The 20,025-nt window shown below is 47.6% G+C and overlaps 1 long non-coding RNA gene across 2 annotated transcripts in view; it reads right to left on the bottom strand.

The window, feature by feature from the left end:
* The window catches only part of LOC138580153 (uncharacterized), a 461,264-nt gene that overhangs the window by 8,468 nt on the left and 432,771 nt on the right, over window positions 1–20,025 (bottom strand). For both annotated transcript variants that reach the window (XR_011304186.1, XR_011304185.1), the window contains exon 5: window positions 1,068–1,177. This is a non-coding gene — a long non-coding RNA (uncharacterized lncRNA). The remainder of the gene's footprint in view (window positions 1–1,067; window positions 1,178–20,025) is intronic.

The raw sequence follows: 20,025 nt of genomic DNA, 5'->3' as shown, positions 1-20,025 counted from the left end.
TATCTCAATTCTGGCCTGCCTCTCCCCCTCAACCCTTTATTCATGCACCGCTCTGGCAAACTATCGCGCACTGCAACTGACCACATTGCACCAAACATGTTTAAGTAGCTTGCACCTGTCCACTTCACTCACTTCTTAACCATATTCAAACTATCTGTTGCAAGTGGTATCCACTCACCCTGTTATAGAACAGCCCAGTCTTGCCTGTCCTAAAGAAACTAACTGCTGACCCAGAACACTCTCACTCCTTCCCAACCACTCAAAAATGCTCGAGTGTTGTCTTGAACTGCATAGTCAACTATATCGAGGTACGCTCACTGGCTGACCCCCTCCAATCTGGATTCCAGTCCCAGCACCCCACTGAGACTCCAATCATCGTGGTTGCTAATTCTCTTATCACTGTACACCACTATCACCTCTCATCCTTCTAGAACTGGCCACTCTGTCTATCTCTTGCCCTCGTTGATTTCAAGGACACTGTGCGTGACTGGGTGTCCTCCTATCCCTTTGATCTCTCCTTCTACCTCTCATGGGACTCCAGAACCTCCTTTTTGACACCCGACGACCCTCCCCGTGGGTGTCCCACAAGGATTAGTCCTAGGCCCACTCTGATTCACACTACACATATCCTCCCTGTGCAAACTCACTTCCTCCTTTTGCTTTAACTTCCGCCTCTTTGCTGATAATGCTTAGGTATTCTTCTCCCCCGCCCCCCCATTCGCCTCTGCAGTGTCCGATTGCATAACCAACTGCCTGACCGCCATGCAAACTGGATGGCTCTAGGCAAGGTCATGAGTCACCCCAAAGATCTTTCAGTGCCACAAATGTGTGACACTTGTGTTTTCCCAACTTCACACATGCTTTCTGTTCCTGCCACCTCTCCTGCCAGTGGTCACAGGCTTCTCCCAGCATGCATTGCAGATCAAGGGCCAAGCTAATGAGTAAATGAAAGTCTTGTTTCTATGTCCAAGGTCAAATCCCAAGGCTTAGAAGGGTGCCCATCCCACACAGTGTAACATGCTCATGTTCAGTGCATTATTTACCACAAGAAGTCGATTTGGACTTACGAGGATCTATCCAGCTCCACTCCGGTCATCCAGCTCCATGTTTCTCCTTGCTTTCGCAGCCTGAGCCAGAAATAGCCCTTCCTGGTGGACATCATGCTTGTTACAAACTCCTAGGAGTGAAAGAGCAATAAAACTGTTGTCAGACTCAAGCTGCAATCCACCCAGTACTGTGTCCAGAGGCGTTGCCAGGGGAGGTTGTGATCTATATCCCCGGGTCTTTTGATTGTAGTTCCGGATAGAAGCTCAGGGGCTATAAACAAAAGGCTAGCCTGCTCCGAGTCCTGACAGTCTCGACAATAGCATAGCCCCAGATCTTTTACAAACCTGGCAACACCCCTGGCTGGAGCAATGTCCCTTCTGAGGGCCTGGCCATACTGTGCTGTCCTCTCAGCTCAACTCAAGACACTCCTTGCGTCCTGCGTAGTGACAGCAAGGCATCTATCCCCCCACCCGCCACCTCATGGCATGAGTAAGGGTTGTACTCGACATGTGAGTGCACTTGAGGAGAAAGATCAAATTAGTTGTTGCGGCAAGGGCAAGGTGTTGGCACCAGTTTTGGTGCTTGAACCTGCTTTCTTAAAGTCCTGACCCTGGGCAAATTCTGAGCTTCGGCAAATGGGATGAAGAAATTCGACAGGATCCCCACCAAATCCTTCCACAGCCATTCGGAGAGTGGTGGGAGGTGTGGCGGGGAAGTGTTGTGACAGAAACCATGTAAAACCTCTGAAAGTCTGCGTAAAAGGAGTTCTGCAGGATTAGCATGTGCAGAAGGCTTCCAGCTCCACAGATAACAGATCAAAGGCATTATAACAACACAGAAAGTGTCACTGCGGCTATAACAGTTAGATATAATCATGGCCTGATTCAGAAGATGGTGCAAATCTCGGGTAGAAAGATGACGAGCCCATGCCAAATCCTTTCACCTCCATTCTGAGGGTGAGCGTGGATTGGCAGAGAGGTGTTGTGGCAGCTGCACAGTAAATTAATGCAGCAGCATTGCTAGGGTAGGGCCGGGGGGGCACTGGCCTACCCAGCAAAATGCTGTGCCCCCCTTTGTGGCCCCTCGCCCCAGGAACAGGTGAAGACCTGCCCTGGGAGTATTGCCAAGTCCACTTAAAGTGGGCTTGTCGACTTTGCAGCAAAGCCCATTGCATCTCACAGCTGAACAGAGCTCCTTGACTGGCCTGCAGGCAGCCCTGCCCTTTATCGTGGCCGGAATGGCCTGCAATTACTCCTTTCTCTTATGTCTTATCTGATGGGTTCTGTTTTCCATCTGAGAGACTCTGAACAGCTGGTTTACCTCGTACGTGGCTATTACACAAGAAAGCTTACTATTTCAAAGTTAGTAATTAAGTCTACTACTATAAAATGGAAACATCGGATTGCTTCCTAGGGATAGTTAAATGTTCTTTATAAGTTGCACAACATGCTGGAGGTTTGTGACAAATGTAATCTTTATCCTAGTGACTTTACTACAAACCTTTTTTCAGAGATTCTTAAAGTGAGAAAAGTACAGTTGTGTGAAATGAAGGCTTCTTTTCAGGCTTGTATTATCTTGCATTCTGTGACTTCAATTATTCCTTTCAGGATGTGAAAAATAAAACAACCACAATATCCTTTTGGCTTAACATGTGTTGGGCTGCAAATGAGCCTATCCCACCCCCCTAGGCGCTTTAGAATGAGGCAAATCCCATAAATAGCGGTGTAATGTGCTAGGGAGGAAGGAACCATGCTAAGAAACTCGGCACAAATATAATGTAAGCAGGAAGAATAGATGCATAAACTCAGTGCACACATGGTAAGAGATGCCATCTTGTAGTCATGGTAGATGCTTAGCCCTTCATGCGGCACAGTACAACTTTAGCTTGATGCAAGAAGCCGAATAGGCACAGTGACACTAAGAAGGGATGAGCCCGCACCGCTAGTTCTCATGGAAGCTTCCCCTTGTCCCTTGACTGTTGCAATTACTTAGTATCACTGGGAGGAACGCACCCTGCAAGGCCATGAGACAACACCAGCTTCTTTGCAGCACCCATTCATCACAGCAGACCTCTAACCCCCACCCAACCTACCCAGAGCAATGGCCCACACCACTGGCCCAGTCCAAAACCCCTGCATTCCACAATAGTGTGTGACCCCAGCCACTGCCATAAAACAGCGGCCCTAAAAGATCTGAGCATGTATGGCCGTTTTACCTCTCCGCATAAATACATCCTTTGTGACACGAGGTCTGGGAGGAATAAATTATAGATCAAAATGAGGGTGGAAGCCTTGGGTGCAAGGGGTGTGGGATAAACAAAGCACAGAATGTGTGGGTCAGCGTGACTGTATTTCTTCCTACCTTGCCCCTGGCACCAGTCTCAGAGCCGGTTGCATGCCACAATGATGATGTAGTAGTCTTAGTGTATCATAGCAGTCTTGAAACTGTAACTTACGAGGAACCTGACCTTCACTCCGTGGAGAGATGAGCCCAGCTGGCCCACGTGGGAACAGACAGATTGCAAAAAAGAGAACCAATCATAGCCTGCATCCCCTATGGAGCAGAACCATGTATAGGGTCTCACCAACCAGCAACGGTAGTTTTTACTGTATAGTGATGATGATCTACTGCCTTTTAAGCTTCTGTTTGCATTAACGTTCGGCAGAACATTCTAGAGCAGCAGAGCTCTTTGCTGATACCTTTGTATTCTGAGCAATTAAACCTTGTTATCCTTGCAAGCAATCTCTTGGCCTTTTTCCCCTAGAGGGTTGTATTCTTTCTGGCATGAACGTAAACAGGGACTTGCATTCATTTGGTGACCCCGGCGTGATCCCATTGTCTCGTGTACCAGCGGAGGTATCCAGGCAGCCTCTCCGGAAAGGGCCGCACCCACCTACAGCGACCAGCCCTAAAACGCGTCCCAACCCCCTTTCATCTCTGAAACCATATCTACTCTTGCTGATATTACATAACAACAACTCTTATATGGCTGGAATGCACCATGCTGCTGATACACACTAATCGCGGAATGCCATATCTACTCTTGCTGATATTACATAATCAATGTGTCAGTGGCATGGTTTAATCCTGCCATATAAAAGTTGTTGTTATGTAATATCAGCAAGAGTAGATACGGCTTCAGAGTTGAAAAGGGGGGCTGGTTCCCTGTGTTACTTATCCTGAGTTGTGCCTTATTTAACTAAGGCGCAGCGTGTGATTGTGTGTCTGTGTTGGTAGTATGTGATACCGCATGAGCTTGTCATAAGTTTGGGTGTTATGTGCTATGTGTGGATGTGGTAGCGTTTGGAAGAGAGGGAGATGTATTGTGATGTGCTGTGTGTGGATGTGATGATGTTTGGAAAAAAGAGAAATGTTTTGTGATGTGCTTGGAGGTGAATTTAGAAGCATATGAGGTAACATGGAATGCTATGTTGTGAGTGGCAGAATGTTTGGGATGAGAGTTCCAAGCCTGGGCAGTTGGAGAACCCCTGCCTGGGTGATGGGAGCCAGTGCCTGTTCCTAGTATCTGATCCTGTTGAGCTAACCCTATGTAACTTAGCAATATGTAATAAAGCAACTGGAACTTGCCTGAGAGCTCAAGGAAGTCATTTTGTTACACATAATAAGGGTGGCATGTGATCTAACAAAGACAGATACACCCATGCCACCAATGGTGTCATAAATCACAGAGTGCGCCCCTTTTGGGCTTCTTGGTCCCTGTCACAGCGGGCTTGCACTCATTAATACTCCCAACATGGCCGTCCAGCGTAATCCCTTCTCGCTCCATGCGCTGGACGTAGCCTTTTCTACTAATAGACCACGCCTTCCGCGGCTCCGTGCGTCTCAATGCTATTGCGAAGTAGCGACCAGACGTGTGCTCCGTAGCTCGCGGTTCTTCTCCTTTTTCCAATCCCGCTATCCCTTCCTAGTCCTCCCCCTTCTACTTACCGCCTGGATTCCTGGCTAGCGTGCTTCCACTGCCTCCTGGATTCCTGGATTCGGCGTCCTGGAAACTGAACGCATTCTGGATTCGGAAGAGAATCGGGCAGCCTTCTTCAAGACCCGGTCCATCCGCAAGAAGGCATTGACCAAGGACACCAGTAACGAACGGACTCAGATGAGAAGGGGGGAACTCCTTGACAGTTTGAGACGCCACCCGACCGAACTTGATATTGATATGGAGGCTGCCGTGCAGGACCTGATGCGTAGTATGCAGGAATTATCAACCGAGGTACAGAATATAAAGGCGGAGAACGCCACTCTCAAACAGTTGGTCCTATCCCGGGATTCTGCTACAAAAGAAAGTGTCTTACTGGGCGGCATCGTGGACAAATACGACGGCTCAGCAAAGACCCTTCGTGCATTCTTGGATTCGTGCTTGGTCCACTTTACCTTCAAGCTCTGTTACTTTTCGACCCCCAGGGCCAAGGTGGGTTTTATAATCTCTCACCTTTCCCGGAATGCCTTAACTTGGGCTACTCCCCTCATTAACTCTAGTGATGCCTTCTTGGACGACTTTGATGGGTTTATACAGGCCCTTAAAAACATGTTTGACCGCCCTGAGCAGGTTTACAGCACCCAAGAATGCCTGTTAGACTTTCAGCAAGGTTCCCAGGATATGCTCACGTGTGTGACCCGATTTAAACAGTTGGCTAAGGAAGCTGACTGGTCCGCTGAGGCGAGCTTTACCCTGTTCAGGAGAGGATTGAACGAAGAGATTAAGGATGAGCTGGCCAGAGTGGCACGACCAAGCTCGTTCCAGGCACTAATGGATCTTGCCATGCAAATTGACTTCCGTATCCAGGAAAGGAAGACAGAAAAGAAAAAAAAACAGGGGACTCCCTCCCAAAGTATCATTTGAGAGTACCGTCAGAACGGACACCAGCCCAAGCCCAGTCACGGAACCAGAGCCCATGCAGATTGGGGCCTTTTGTGGACCCATATCCCCGCAAGAGAGAATGAGAAGAATTAATACGGGCTTGTGCATGTATTGTGCCTCGGATAAGCATTTGGTTAGGGAATGCCCTCTAGCACCCCCTCGGCGTTCGGGAAACGCCAGCTCCCGATCCTAGATGGAGCAGAGCTTCGGGAGAGAGATGTTTGCTCCACATCAATTCCATCCTTGAACTCTCCTGAACAAAACAATTTGGTGATATTACAGGCCTTTCTATCACCCTCCAAGAATAAAACCTATTCCATTTTGGCCCTCGTAGACTGCAGAGCTATGGGGATATTCATCGATCAAGAATGGGTTACTAAACATCGAATTCCGTACGAGACACGAAGCACCATGCAACCTGTGGAAGCTATTGATGGAAGACCCCTCGCATCAGGTTCCATAAGCCTGCAGACCAAAGAGATCCAGCTTTCAATAAATCACCATCAGGAGCTGTTTAGGTTTGACATCATTAAGTCAGCTCATTACTCCATGGTTTTGGGTATGCCCTGGCTACAGAAACACAATCCATATATCAACTGGACAGCGGGTTCTCTATTCCTAGGCTCAGAGTTTTGCATGTCTCACTGCCTATCCCTGGAACCTCCGTTAACACACCCAAAGGAACCAACAAAGGAACAACAGACATCACTCATGGTGTCTAATGTCATACACATTCCTGAGGCCTATCAAGGATATGCTGATGTGTTTTCAACTGCCATAGTCCAGGCCTTACCCCCACACAGACATGAAGACTGCGCAATAGATACAGAACCCTCCGCAGTGATTCCCTTCAGCAGGATGTTTATCCTTTCCGAACCCGAGAAAAAGGCTCTAAGAGAATACCTGGATACCAACCTTGAAAATGACACCATAAAACCTTCAAAATCTCCTGCTGGTGCTTCCCTATTCTTTGTTCCCAAGAAGGATACCAAGGAACTCAGACCCTGCCTCGATTATCGCGGCCTAAATCAATGCACCCTCAAGGACCGGTACCCATTACCCTTGTTTTCGGACATCTAGACGCCGTGAGAGGCGCGGTACTATTCACCAAGTTGGATCTCAGGGGCGCCTATCATTTGATTCATGTCCGGGAAGGGGACGAATGGAAAACCGCCTTCAGAACACCCTTTGGCCATTATGAATATCTAGTCATGCCCTTTGGACTAGCTAATGCCCCAGCAATTTTCCAACGCTTTATGGACAGGGTGTTTTCTGACATGTTGTTTCTCTTCGTCATTGTATATCTGGATGACATATTGCTCTTCTCCAAGGACCCTATACAACATGAAGAGCACGTGAGGGCAGTCTTGCAGAGACTTAGAGAACACATACTCCTAGCCAAACCCGAAAAATGTTTGTTCCATGTAACCTCCGTTCATTACCTAGGATATATCCTTAGCCCAGAAGGAATCGGTATGGATCCTTCAAAGGTAAAGGCCATACTGACCTGGCCTGCTCCTGCTTCCCTGAAACAAGTTCAATCATTCCTGGGCCTTGCCAATTTCTACCGCAAGTTCATATCTAACTTCTCCGAGATAGTACAACCGATTGTTGCTCTCCTGAAGAAAGACTCTCCCTTCCTCTGGTCTACACCACAAGAAACGGCGTTCCAGCGTCTCAAGACAGAATTTACACAAGCTCCTATCTTGGCCCAACCCGATACTAGTCGACCCTTCCTAGTACAAACTGACGCCTCTAATTACACGATAGGTGCGGTCCTGAAGCAAGAATTAGGAGATAAACTGGAACACCCAATTGTTTATCTTTCACAAACCCTGACTCCTAGTGAAACACACTATTCAGTCCTGGAAAAGGAATTGTTAGCCATCTGTCAAGCCTTCACTGAGTGGCGACATTTACTTCTGGGAGCTAAACATCCAGTTCACGTTCGTACGGACCACCGGAACCTCCAGATTCCACAGTCTTTGGAGTGTAGGAATAGTCGTCAGGCGCGATGGGCCTACTTCTTTGTCCAGTACTAGTTCCACATCACTCATGTTCCAGGATCACAAAACCTAATTGCTGATGCCTTATCTCGACGACCAGACTACGAGCCCATTGAAGACAAGGCATATCCTCAGATGATTTCCCCAAGATCTTTGTAGCCCAAGCAGTCAACCTCCTTGAAGAAATCCAAGCTCAGACCCAATCCTCTGATCTGTGGAAGGATATAACTAAGAAAAGTCAATGGAATCTAAGGGTCCGGGAAGGGTATCTGTTCAAGGACAATGTATTGGTCATCCCTACAAAAAGGCTACAACAAAGAATAATAAATCTCTGTCATGATACCCTACACTCCGGACATTGTGGCATCGCCAATACCCTCCGTCTTATAGAAAGGCAATTCTGGTGGCCTAGGATGAGATTCGACGTTCAGCAGTACATTCAATCCTGTATTGTCTGCAGTCAAAATAAACATGATAACAAGAGACTGGCAGGCCTTCTACTGCAACCTACACTGCCAACCAGGCCATGGGAGATTATTGCTACGGACTTCATTGTGGAACTACCACCTTCCCGTGGATACACCACCATTATATTTACCATAGACTTGTTCACTCATATGGCTCATTTTACAGCTCTGCATAAAATGCCATCCTCCTCTGAACTAGCAGGAATCTTCCTGGAACACATATTCCGTTTGCATGGACTTCCTTCCAAGATCATATCGGATCGTGGACCTCAATACATCTCACAATTCTGAAAGGTCTCTGTCAATGCTTAGGAATTCAACGCGCCCTTTCTTCAGGATATCGCCCTCAAACCAAGGGAGCCACAGAACGTGTCAATCAAACCCTGGAACAGTATCTTCGATGCTTCGCCACCAAGGTTCAGGATGACTGGTCCCTCCTGATACCCGTGGCTGAATTTGCCTACAACAATTCCGACCATTCGGCACTTAAGACCAGCCCCTTTTATTGCAGTCAAAGTTTCCATCCATCGGTACTGCCTTCTGTTCTTCCTCAACCTACACCAGTACCTACAGTTGACTCCTGGATCGAAACCCTTGTCAATGTACATAAGGAGGCCAAGGAATTCTTGGAGAAGGCCAGAAAACAGACCAAGAAATATGCAGATTCCAAAAGAAGACCAGGCCCTTCTTATGCAGTCGGTGACCAGCTCTGGTTGTCCTCAAAATTACTACCCCGACATCTACGGCCGAGTAAATTGGCCCCTCGATACTATGGACCATTTCCCATCAAAGAAGTTATGAATCCCGTTTCTTATCAGATCAAATTGCCAGACTCCTGGAAGAAAATGCAACCAGTCTTTCACACATCTTTGGTGAAACCCTACTATCCATCCTCTCGGAAACCCTGCAAACCTCCTCCTATACTGGTCGACAACCAATTGGAATACGAGGTGTCCCGGATTTGTGATTCCACGTATAGAAGGGACCAGCTTCAATATCTGGTAGAATGGAAAGGATATCCCCCTAGTGAAAGAACCTGGGAGCCTATGTCAAACATCAAGGCCTCTCGTCTGCTCAGAAGATTTCATCTCATTCACCCGGCAAACCTGGAGTTAAAGGTCTTCGGAGGAGGCATGCTGTCATGAATCACAGAGTGCGCCCCTTTTGGGGGTTCTTGGTCCCTGTCACAGCGGGCTTGCACTCATTAATACTCCCAACATGGCCGTCCAGCGTAATCCCTTCTCGCTCCATGCGCTGGACGTAGCCTTTTCTACTAATAGACCACGCCTTCCGCGGCTCTGCACATCTCAATGCTATTGCGAAGTAGCGACCAGACGTGTGCTCCGTAGCTCACTGTTCTTCTCCTTTTTCCAATCCCGCTATCCCTTCCTAGTCCTCCCCCTTCTACTTACCTCCTGGATTCCTGGCTAGCGTGCTTCCACTGCCTGCTGGATTCCTGGATGCGGCGTCCCGGAAACTGAACGCATTCTGGATTCGGAAGAGAATCGGGCAGCCTTCTTCAAGACCCGGTCCATCCGCAAGAAGGCATCGACCAAGGACACCAGTAAAGAACGGACTCAGGTGAGAAGGGGGGAACTCCTTGACACATGGGGGCACCGGTGCAACCAGTGGGGGATGAGTGGAAGTCGGGATACTTTTTATTCAGAATAGACAACGCACCCATAAGAACCGTTCACGTAGATAGGAGTGGGATGAGGGAGCCCAGAGACTGTGATGGAAGCAGGTGGGTGAGCCTGGGGACTATATTGTACTGGAGGAGGTTAGCCACCTGGAGTTAAGTGTGAGTGATCTTAATGTACGTCTTGTTCAAGGGCAGTGGCAGAAGTGAACTAAACTGCTTAAACTAAATATCTAATCCCCACCTATTTCCCCCGAAACTCCCATTTCCCTCTAAACTAAGATATAAAACAAGAAAGATAAAAACAGTTCATAAGCAAAACTCCACCTAATGTAGGGCCCATTGAGAGCAAAAACAAAGAGGTGATGGTGGAAGGTTTAGAATGAATCCCAACCACTGGCATTGCTCTGGACAACCCTCCAGACCACCGTTCCTCGCCTGCCAAGCCATTACCGAAGGGGAAAGACCATATGCAAATCAGGCTTGGCCCCACCCTAAAAGGGGCAGTCCAGCCCGAACTGCTAGGTCACATCCCCTCTGCACGAGACCACAAGCATCCCCAAACATGTTTCGCCCTTGTTGGGGCTCATCAGTGAGGAGTAGCCTGGGTCTTTAGGCCCAGCAGGCACGGGACCCACGTCTGGGCTGGACTTCCCCTTTTGGGGTGGGGCCAAGCCTGATTTGCATATGGTCTTTCCCCTTCTGTAATAGCTTGGCAGGCGAAGAACGATGGTCTGGAGGGTTGCCCCGAGCAATGCCAGTGGTTAAGATTCAGCCTAAACCTTCCAGCATCACCTCTTTGTTTTTGCTTTGCCACCCCGAGTGGGACGGGTATGCCCAGACATGGGTCCCGTGCCTGCTGGGCCTAGAGACCCAAGCTACTCCTCACTGATGAGCCCCAACAAGGGTGAAACATGTTTGGGGATGCTTGTGGTCTTAGGCGGAAGGGATGTGACCTAGCAGTTCGGGCTGGACTTCCCCTTTTGGGTGGGGCTAAGCCTGATTTGCATATGGTCTTTACCCTTCTGTAATGGCTTAGCAGGCGAAGAACGATGGTCTGGAAGGCTACCCCGAGCAATGCCAGTGGTTAAGATTTAGCCTAAACCTTCCAGCCATCACCTCTTTGTTTTTGCTGGGCCTATTGAGAGAACACGATTAACTAGGACAACAACAAGAAATTCAACGGATGTGAAATCTCGATCCTCAACAGTATTAGGTCCTGCTCAGATGCGTCAGCCAACCTCAACACAAGGTAAGAGTATTAGCATTAAAAAAGCATTCAGAGCTTTAAGGGGTAATGCACAGCCATGCAGAATATCACAGCCGCACAAGCCCATCTTCCAACACTACCTCTCCAGGCTAACCTCAGCAGGCTTAACAGCCATATAAATCTAAGGGAGGACCCCTCATTAAGGATTAAATGGAATCATTGAATATACTGAACCCAAAAAAGAGCTAAGTGCAACTCTGCTGCAAGTGAAGGATTACAAAGAAAAAAAGAAAGTTGAAAAAGGCTGAAGTCTAATCACTTCCTGAGAAATCAATTTGTTCTTCCTCTTCTCCACTCCATCCCCTTAGCCAATGGGTGGGTACTGACTGCCATCTGCAAGCTGACTCACTATATGCCAATTCATTTTGATTAATTGCTGCATAATCCAGGCTGGTGCACTCTACACGGTTGCTCTCCCACGTGAACACCAAACTAAAAGAGAATATCGATATGTATTTTACTTTGGCTAGAGCAATCACTCTACTCCGGAAGCCCTGCCACTCAACCTGCCCTCAGACCATAGCAGACCAGAATATCAACGCTAACCAGCTTAACAATCAGATACATTTGTGAACATTAGCCCGCGTCCCATCTAGATAGGATTTCGAATGTTAGCAACTGCCACATTTAGATAACATTGTGCACATTAGCCTGCGTCGCAACTGGATAGAATTGCTAATGTTAGCAACTACCACATTTAGATGGAATTGTGAGCATTGGCCTGCATCGCATCTAGATAGGATTGTGAATATTAGCAACTGCCACACTTAGACAAAAATTGAGAAAATTAGCACGTTTCCCATCTAGATAGGATTGCGAATGTTAGCAACTACCATACTTAGATAGAATCTTGAATGATAGAAACTGCCACATTTAGACAAATTATAAACATTAGCCCGCACCGCACCTAGATAGGATTGTGAATGTTAGCAACTGCCACACTTAGACAAAATTGAGAAAATTAGCACATTTCCCATCTATATAGGATTGCGAATGTTACCAACTACCACACTTAGATAGAATCTTGAATGATAGCAACTGCCACATTTAGATAAAATTGTGAACATTAGCCTGTGTTGGATCCAGATAGAATTGCTAATGTTAGCAACTACCACATATAGATGCAATTGTGAGCATTGGCCCGCATTGCATCTTGATAGGATTGTGAATATTAGCAACTGCCACACCTAGATAGAATATTGAATGATAGCAACTGCCACATTTAGATAAAATTGTGAATATTAGCCTGCGCTGGATCCAGATAGAATTTTGCATGATAGCAATGGCCACATCTAGTTAGAATTCTGAACATTAGCCTGCGCTGCATCCAGATAGGATTGTGAATGTTAGCAAGTGCCACATTTGGATAGAATAGCGAATATTAGCCAACGTCGCATCTAGATAGGATTGTGAATATTAGCAACTGCCACACTTAGATAGAATCTTGAATGATAGCAACTGCCACATTTAGACAAATTTTAAACATTAGCCCACATCGCACCTAGATAGGATTGTGAATGTTAGCAACTGCCACACTTAGACAAAATTGAGAAAATTGGCACGTGTCCCATCTAGATAGGATTGCTAATGTTAGCAATTACCACACTTAGATAGAATCTTGAATGACAGCAACTGCCACATTTAGATAAAAATGTGAACATTAGCTTATGTCACATCGGGATAGAATTGCTAATGTTAGCAACTACCACATATAGATGCAATTGTGAGCATTGGCCCGCGTCGCATCTTGATAGGATTGTGAATATTAGCAACTGCCACACCTAGATAGAATCTTGAATTATAGCAACTGCCACATTCAGATAAAATTGCGAACATTAACCTGCGCTGGATCCAGATAGTATTGTGCATGATAGCAATGGCCACTTCTAGTTAGAATCCTGAACATTAGCCTGAACCGCATCCAGATAGGATTGTGAATGTTAGCAAGTGCCACATTTAGATAACATTGTGAACATTAGCCTGCGTCACATATGGATAGAATTGCTAACGTTAGAAACTACCACATATAGATGCAATTGTGAGCATTGGCCCGCGTCGCATCTTGATAGGATTGTGAATATTAGCAAATGCCACACCTTGATAGAATCTTGAATGATAGCAACTGCCACATTTAGATAAAATTGTGAATATTAGCCTGCGCTGGATCCAGATAGAATTGTGCATGATAGCAATGGCCACATCTAGTTAGAATTCTGAACATTAGCCTGCGCTGCATCCAGATAGGATTGTGAATGTTAGCAAGTGCCACATTTGGATAGAATAGCGAATATTAGCCAACGTCGCATCTAGATAGGATTGTGAATATTAGCAACTGCCACACTTAGATAGAATCTTGAATGATAGCAACTGCCACATTTAGACACATTTTAAACATTAGCCCACATCGCACCTAGATAGGATTGTGAATGTTAGCAACTGCCACACTTAGACAAAATTGAGAAAATTGGCACGTGTCCCATCTAGATAGGATTGCTAATGTTAGCAATTACCACACTTAGATAGAATCTTGAATGATAGCAACTGCCACATTTAGATAAAAATGTGAACATTAGCTTATGTCATATCAGGATAGAATTGCTAATGTTAGCAACTACCACATATAGATGCAATTGTGAGCATTGGCCCGCGTCGCATCTTGATAGGATTGTGAATATTAGCAACTGCCACACCTAGATAGAATCTTGAATTATAGCAACTGCCACATTCAGATAAAATTGCGAACATTGACCTGCGCTGGATCCAGATAGTGTTGTGCATGATAGCAATGGCCACTTCTAGTTAGAATCCTGAACATTAGCCTGAACCGCATCCAGATAGGATTGTGAATGTTAGCAAGTGCCACATTTAGATAACATTGTGAACATTAGCCTGCGTCACATGTGGATAGAATTGCTAACGTTAGAAACTACCACATATAGATGCAATTGTGAGCATTGGCCCGCGCCGCATCTTGATAGGATTGTGAATATTAGCAAATGCCACACCTTGATAGAATCTTGAATGATAGCAATTGCCACATTTAGATAAAATTGTGAACATTAGCCTGCGCTGGATTCAGATAGAATTGTGCATGATAGCAATGGCCACATCTAGTTAGAATTCTGAACATTAGCTTGCGCCGCATCCAGATAGGATTGTGAATGTTAGCAAGTGCCACATTTGGATAGAATAGCGAATATTAGCCATTGCCACATCTAGAATGCACTGGGAATAATCCCAGTGCCACACTTAGATAGAATAATGAATATTAGCTATTACCACATCAAGACTGCATAGAGAATATTGCCTGAGCCACATTTAGATGGAATTGTGGATGCTGGCTTGCATCGCATCTGTATAGGATTGTGAATGTGGGCCAGTGACACATTTGGATATAGTTGGGAATGCTGGCATGCGTCACACATAGATGGGCTTGTGACAAAGGTCCGAAAAAGCAAGATGAACATGCAAATCCCACTGATACACAAGGTGGCAGGGAGGCCTCACTATGTACCATGGGCACAGATAGACAAGAATAACCTCCTTAAGGCACTCTCACCACTCACAGAGGGGGCAGGGAAATGGATATATGCTTTTGAAAAGAACACAGCCGGGTTGCTCTTAGCGATAGGAGACATTAAAAGCTTGTTATTAGCTGCAGTTGGGGACCAAGCTGAAAATGTCTGAGTGAAAGTGGGGTACCCAGGAGTGACAATGACACCCATGATGGGGCCTCATTCAATAAGGCTAAGGCCAGGGTATGGGATGCGCTGCGGCGGGCATTCCCAGACACTCCAGATTTACAATCTATCATGCAGTCTACTATGGGGGATGACAAAGATGCTGCTCAGTTTATTCGCAGTGTGCAAGAGATGTGGAGGGAAGAAACGGGCAATGCCTGGGACCAATCAACCCCCTTTTTCTATTTTATAGTGAAACAGGGCCTACCCAAGGAAGTGCAGAAGGAATAGAAGCAAAATTGTGGCCCGAAATTCAAAGCATCATAGTTCACCATTGTAGAAGAATAAAAGAGCACGAGAAAGAAATTATTCAGAGGCGATAGGCTGAGGAAGCGAAACTGTCCCAAAATAAATTAGTCAAAGTAGCTGTGGGGGCGACAGGGCTGGCACTGCAGAGCAGGGAGGGTACGCCCCTAACACAGCAAATGTAAGAGTAGCAGCAGTGTAGGTTGAAGGAAGCAAGGACAGTGGGGTGGCAAACTGCAATTCTCGGGGCCCACAGTGGCAAGGACGACAGCAACAAGGGTGAAGTGAGTTTCAAGGGTCAAGGGGGGTGGATATGGAGGACTGGGGCCAAGAGGAGGGGGAACAGGGCAGTGCTGGACATGCGGAAGGTGGGGGCACTTTTCCGGCGAATGTCGGAGTAGGGAGAGTGTAGGGCACAACTACAATCAGCAGAATTATGACCCTCCACACCAAGGGAATACCCATGGACCACTTCCCAGAATGACCTCAATACCCTATGAGATCCATCAGGCTTACACACATCTACCCCCACAGATACCAGGCCCCTTGCCACCACAACACCTGCAGCAGGCAGTTCAGCATTATCAACCCCGCCCTAACATGCAGCAAACAGAGATTCGGAACGCCTTCGGCAGCGTACCTAATGGCACAGAGGCTCCGTTCCAAGGCACTGCAGTGGTAGTGGGAACCCTTTCCTGTTCCCTGTGACAGACACATCCTGACTAGGGCAGTCCACAGAGAGCACTTTCATGTCCAGTCCTGTCAATTACCCTAAATCCAGAAGAGGAACCGTTGGTGGGGGTGGAGATAGGGAACAAACAATTCCTCTTTATGGTGGACTCAGGAGCCCAGAAGTCATGCATCAGTGAAGGTGGCTTCACGTTATCAGGCAAAACTCTTGACATGCAGGGATTTTCTGGGGCTGTTTTAATGGTTCCATACACAGAAGACTTGGATGTAAAGGTGGGAGGGAAGGTTGTAATGGCCCCCCTCTTATACTCTGAGAGCTCTCCTGTCAACTTGCTTGGTAGGGATCTGCTAAGCAAACTAAATGTGAAAATCTCATTCACTGGCAGACTTGCCATCACATGTTTCACTAAGGATTTACACATTGTAAGGTTAGTTTAATTTGAGATATCTGTATTTTGCAAGTAAAATATCAGAACTCTCAAGCTTCCAATAGCCAGGCATAAGAAGTCCATCCAGTCCCGTTTTCCCACTCTGGATTCTGGGAAATTTAGAAATACTACAAGTCTCACAATTATAATCTTAAACAGGACTGGGTCGCCTTGTTACGCATTGCCATGGGAAACATGAGCACTCTGCTGTATCTTAAACAGGACTGGGTCGCCTTGTTACGCATTGCCATGAGAAACATGAGCACTCTGCTGTATCAGGCAGTATTTTTGTAGGCTTTAAAATGCAAATTGTTCTTATTTGTAGGAGGTTGATCTTGAAAGTTATGTGTTCAAAGCCTTAAACTGTAGATTGGGTTAAAATCCCAGTTTTACTGTTTAACGAAAGTGTGTGATCCTGGGCAAATAATATAATCTCTTCATGAATAGTAGACTGACCTCCGCAAAGCCAACTATTTCCTCCTCTATTGCTACCAGTCACCAAAATGGAATGGGCCATTCATAGTATGGCCCCACAGGAAAATGAGTGAAACATTTTGCTATGCCCTGTTATGCTATGTTTTTCAGTTTTGTATAGTACACAGTCCACCATTTTCACGGTTTCTTGGATTTTCAGGATCTTCAAGAGGGTGTGGTAGGAGACTAATGCAGAAGTAGGGGAAGTTTGCTTTGTTACAATGTTGATGTGCGCATGATCTGAAAAGGTAGGGTTCTCTGTGGTGGGCAGGTTTTATATATTTTGTGAGTTGTCTGGAGCAGTGGTTAATGCGCGCTCCAGGTTGGTAACTTAAATTGTTTATGTGATTATGTTGTCTGTCCTAGTGGTGGTTAAGGAGTGTGAGGGGCTGTATTGGTGAATCTGTGGTGGGTTAGTCTGCTATTTACGGAATTTCTTCGGCTGCTATGCGTTCTATTGTGTAATCAGTATTGATTCAGTGAGTTGTTGTATGTAAATATGGTTTGTTTACGAGGGGCGGGGGTGTAGAAAAATGTTCAGGTAGTTACTGTTACCATACATTGCTCAACAGACCACCTGATAAGAGCTGGGAGCAACCTTATTCACTTTGGAAAAATCAGTTAGTCATGCATTTGCTTATATAAATGGAAACCATTATTATGGGGCTCATGCTCTGGTGTTGTGGGGTGAAAGGATTGCAGGTTTGGGGCTTGTGTTCTGGGCTCTGGCTGTTGAGGAGACAGTATTTTCAGGTATGGTGCTTGGGTTCTAGGTGTTTGGAGCAGGATGCCAGGGATGTGGCCTGGGTTCTGGTGAAGGGGAGGCAGGATGCCAGGTATGGGCCTGGACTATGGTGGTGAGGAGGCAGGATGCCATGTATGTGCCTGGACTATGGTGGTGGGGAGGCAGGATGCCAGGTATGGTCCTGGACTATGGTGGTGGAGAGGCAGGATGCCAGGTATGGGGCTTGGGTTCTGGTGGAGGGGAGGCAGGATGCCAGGTATGGGCGTGGACTACGGTGGTGGGGGGGCAGGATGCCAGGTATGGTCCTGGACTATGGTGGTGGAGAGGCAGGATGCCAGGTATGGGGCTTGGGTTCTGGTGGAGGGGAGGCAGGATGCCAGGTATGGGCCTGGGCTCTGTTGGTGGAGAGGCAGGATGCCAGGTATGGGGCTTGGGTTCTGGTGGAGGGGAGGCAGGATGCCAGGTATGGGCGTGGACTATGGTGGTGGGGGGGCAGGATGCCAGGTATGGGGCTTGGGTTCTGGTGGAGGGGAGGCAGGATGCCAGGTATGGGCCTTTGCTCTGTTGGTGGAGAGGCAGGATGCCAGATATGGGGCTTGGGTTCTGGTGGAGGGGAGGCAGGATGCCAGGTATGGGCGTGGACTATGGTGGTGGGGGGCAGGATGCCATGTATGAGCCTGGACTATGGTGGTGGGGAGGCAGGATGGCAGGTAATGGGCCTGGGCTCTGGTGGAGGGGAGGCAGGATGCCAGGTATGGGCCTGGACTATGGTGGCGGGGAGGCAGGATGCCAGGTATGGGCCTGGACTATGGTGGTGGAGAGGCAGGATGCCAGGTATTCTGCTTGGATTCTAGGTGTTTGGGGAAGGATGCCTGGTATGGGGCTTGGGTTCTGGTGGAGGGGAGGCAGGATGCCAGATATGGGCCTGGACTACGGTGGTAGGGAGGCAGGATGCCATGTATGAGCCTGGACTATGATGGTGGGGAGGCAGGATGCCAGGTATGGGCCTGGACTATGGTGGTGGAGAGGCAGGATGCCAGGTATTCTGCTTGGATTCTAGGTGTTTGGGGAAGGATGCCAGGTATGGGGCTTGGGTTCTGGTGGAGGGGGGGCAGGATGCCAGATATGGGCCTGGACTACGGTGGTAGGGAGGCAGGATGCCATGCATGAGCCTGGACTATGGTGGTGGGGAGGCAGGATGCCAGTTAATGGGCCTGGGCTCTGGTGGAGGGGAGGCAGGATGCCAGGTATGGGCCTGGACTATGGTAGTGGGAGGCAGGATGCCAGGTATGGGCTTGGACTATGGTGGTGGAGAGGCAGGATGCTAGGTATGGGGCCTGGACTCTGGGTGGTGGGGTGAAAGGATGCTAGGTATGGGGCCTGGGCTCTGGGTGGTGAAGGTGAAAGGATGCCAGGTATGGGGCCTGGGCTCTGGGTGGTGGGGTGAAAGGATGCCAGAAAGGATGCCAGGTATGGGGCCTGGGCTCTGGGTGTTGGGGGAAAGTATGCCAGGTATGGGGCCTGGGCTCTGGGTGGTGAAAGGATGCCAGGTATGGGGCCTGGGCTCTTGGTGGTGAAGGTGAAAGGATGCCAGGTATGGGACCTGGACTCTGGGTGGTGAAGGTGAAAGGATGCCAGGTATGGGTCCTGGGCTCTGGGTGGTGGGGTGAACAGATGCCAGGTATGGGGCCTGGGCTCTGGGTGGTGGGGTGAAAGGATGCCAGGTATGGGGCCTGGAATCTGGGTAGTGAAGGTGAAAGGATGCCAGGTATGGGGCCTGGAATCTGGGTGGTGAAAGGATGCCAGGTATGGGGCCTGGACTCTGGGTGGTGAAGGTGAAAGCATGCCAGGTATGGGGCCTGGGCTCTGGATGGTGAAGGTGAAAGGATGCCAGGTATGGGACCTGGGCTCTGGGTGGTGAAGGTGAAATGATGCCAGGTATGGGGCCTGGGCTCTGGGTGGTGAAGGTGAAAGGATGCCAGGTATGTGGCCTGGGCTCTGGGTGGTGAAGATGAAAGGCCGCTGCCCATGGCCACAGGCTATACCTCACTCGCTAAAGGTATTGCACTACTTTTTGTATCTACATTATAACACTTGGCAAAACATAAAACATGGCCACATTTGCAACACCACGCTTTAAGGTCTTTCCCAATGCTCTTTGCGGAAGTGTACTGTAAATTGACCCATGTTTCATTTTGTCAAAACTGTCAAATGTATGCACATACAACAGTCATATAACTTAGGGCCCACTCCACAAAACCACTTCAGACTTTACAAATACATTTTTATCTATATTTAACATTTTTTTGGCAAACATTTGTGTACATTCCTCAAATTACACCACATGTGTAAGCCTTTACAATATTTTGTATTTTTAGTATATTTAGTATCCCC

This window comes from Ambystoma mexicanum, chromosome 3p (assembly GCF_040938575.1).
Source record: "Ambystoma mexicanum isolate Mex_15411 chromosome 3p, UKY_AmexF1_1, whole genome shotgun sequence".
In the NCBI taxonomy this organism is placed as follows: Eukaryota; Metazoa; Chordata; class Amphibia; order Caudata; family Ambystomatidae; genus Ambystoma; species Ambystoma mexicanum.
Note: the sequence above shows the minus strand (reverse complement) of the source record. Positions and strands in the feature narration are given on the sequence as shown.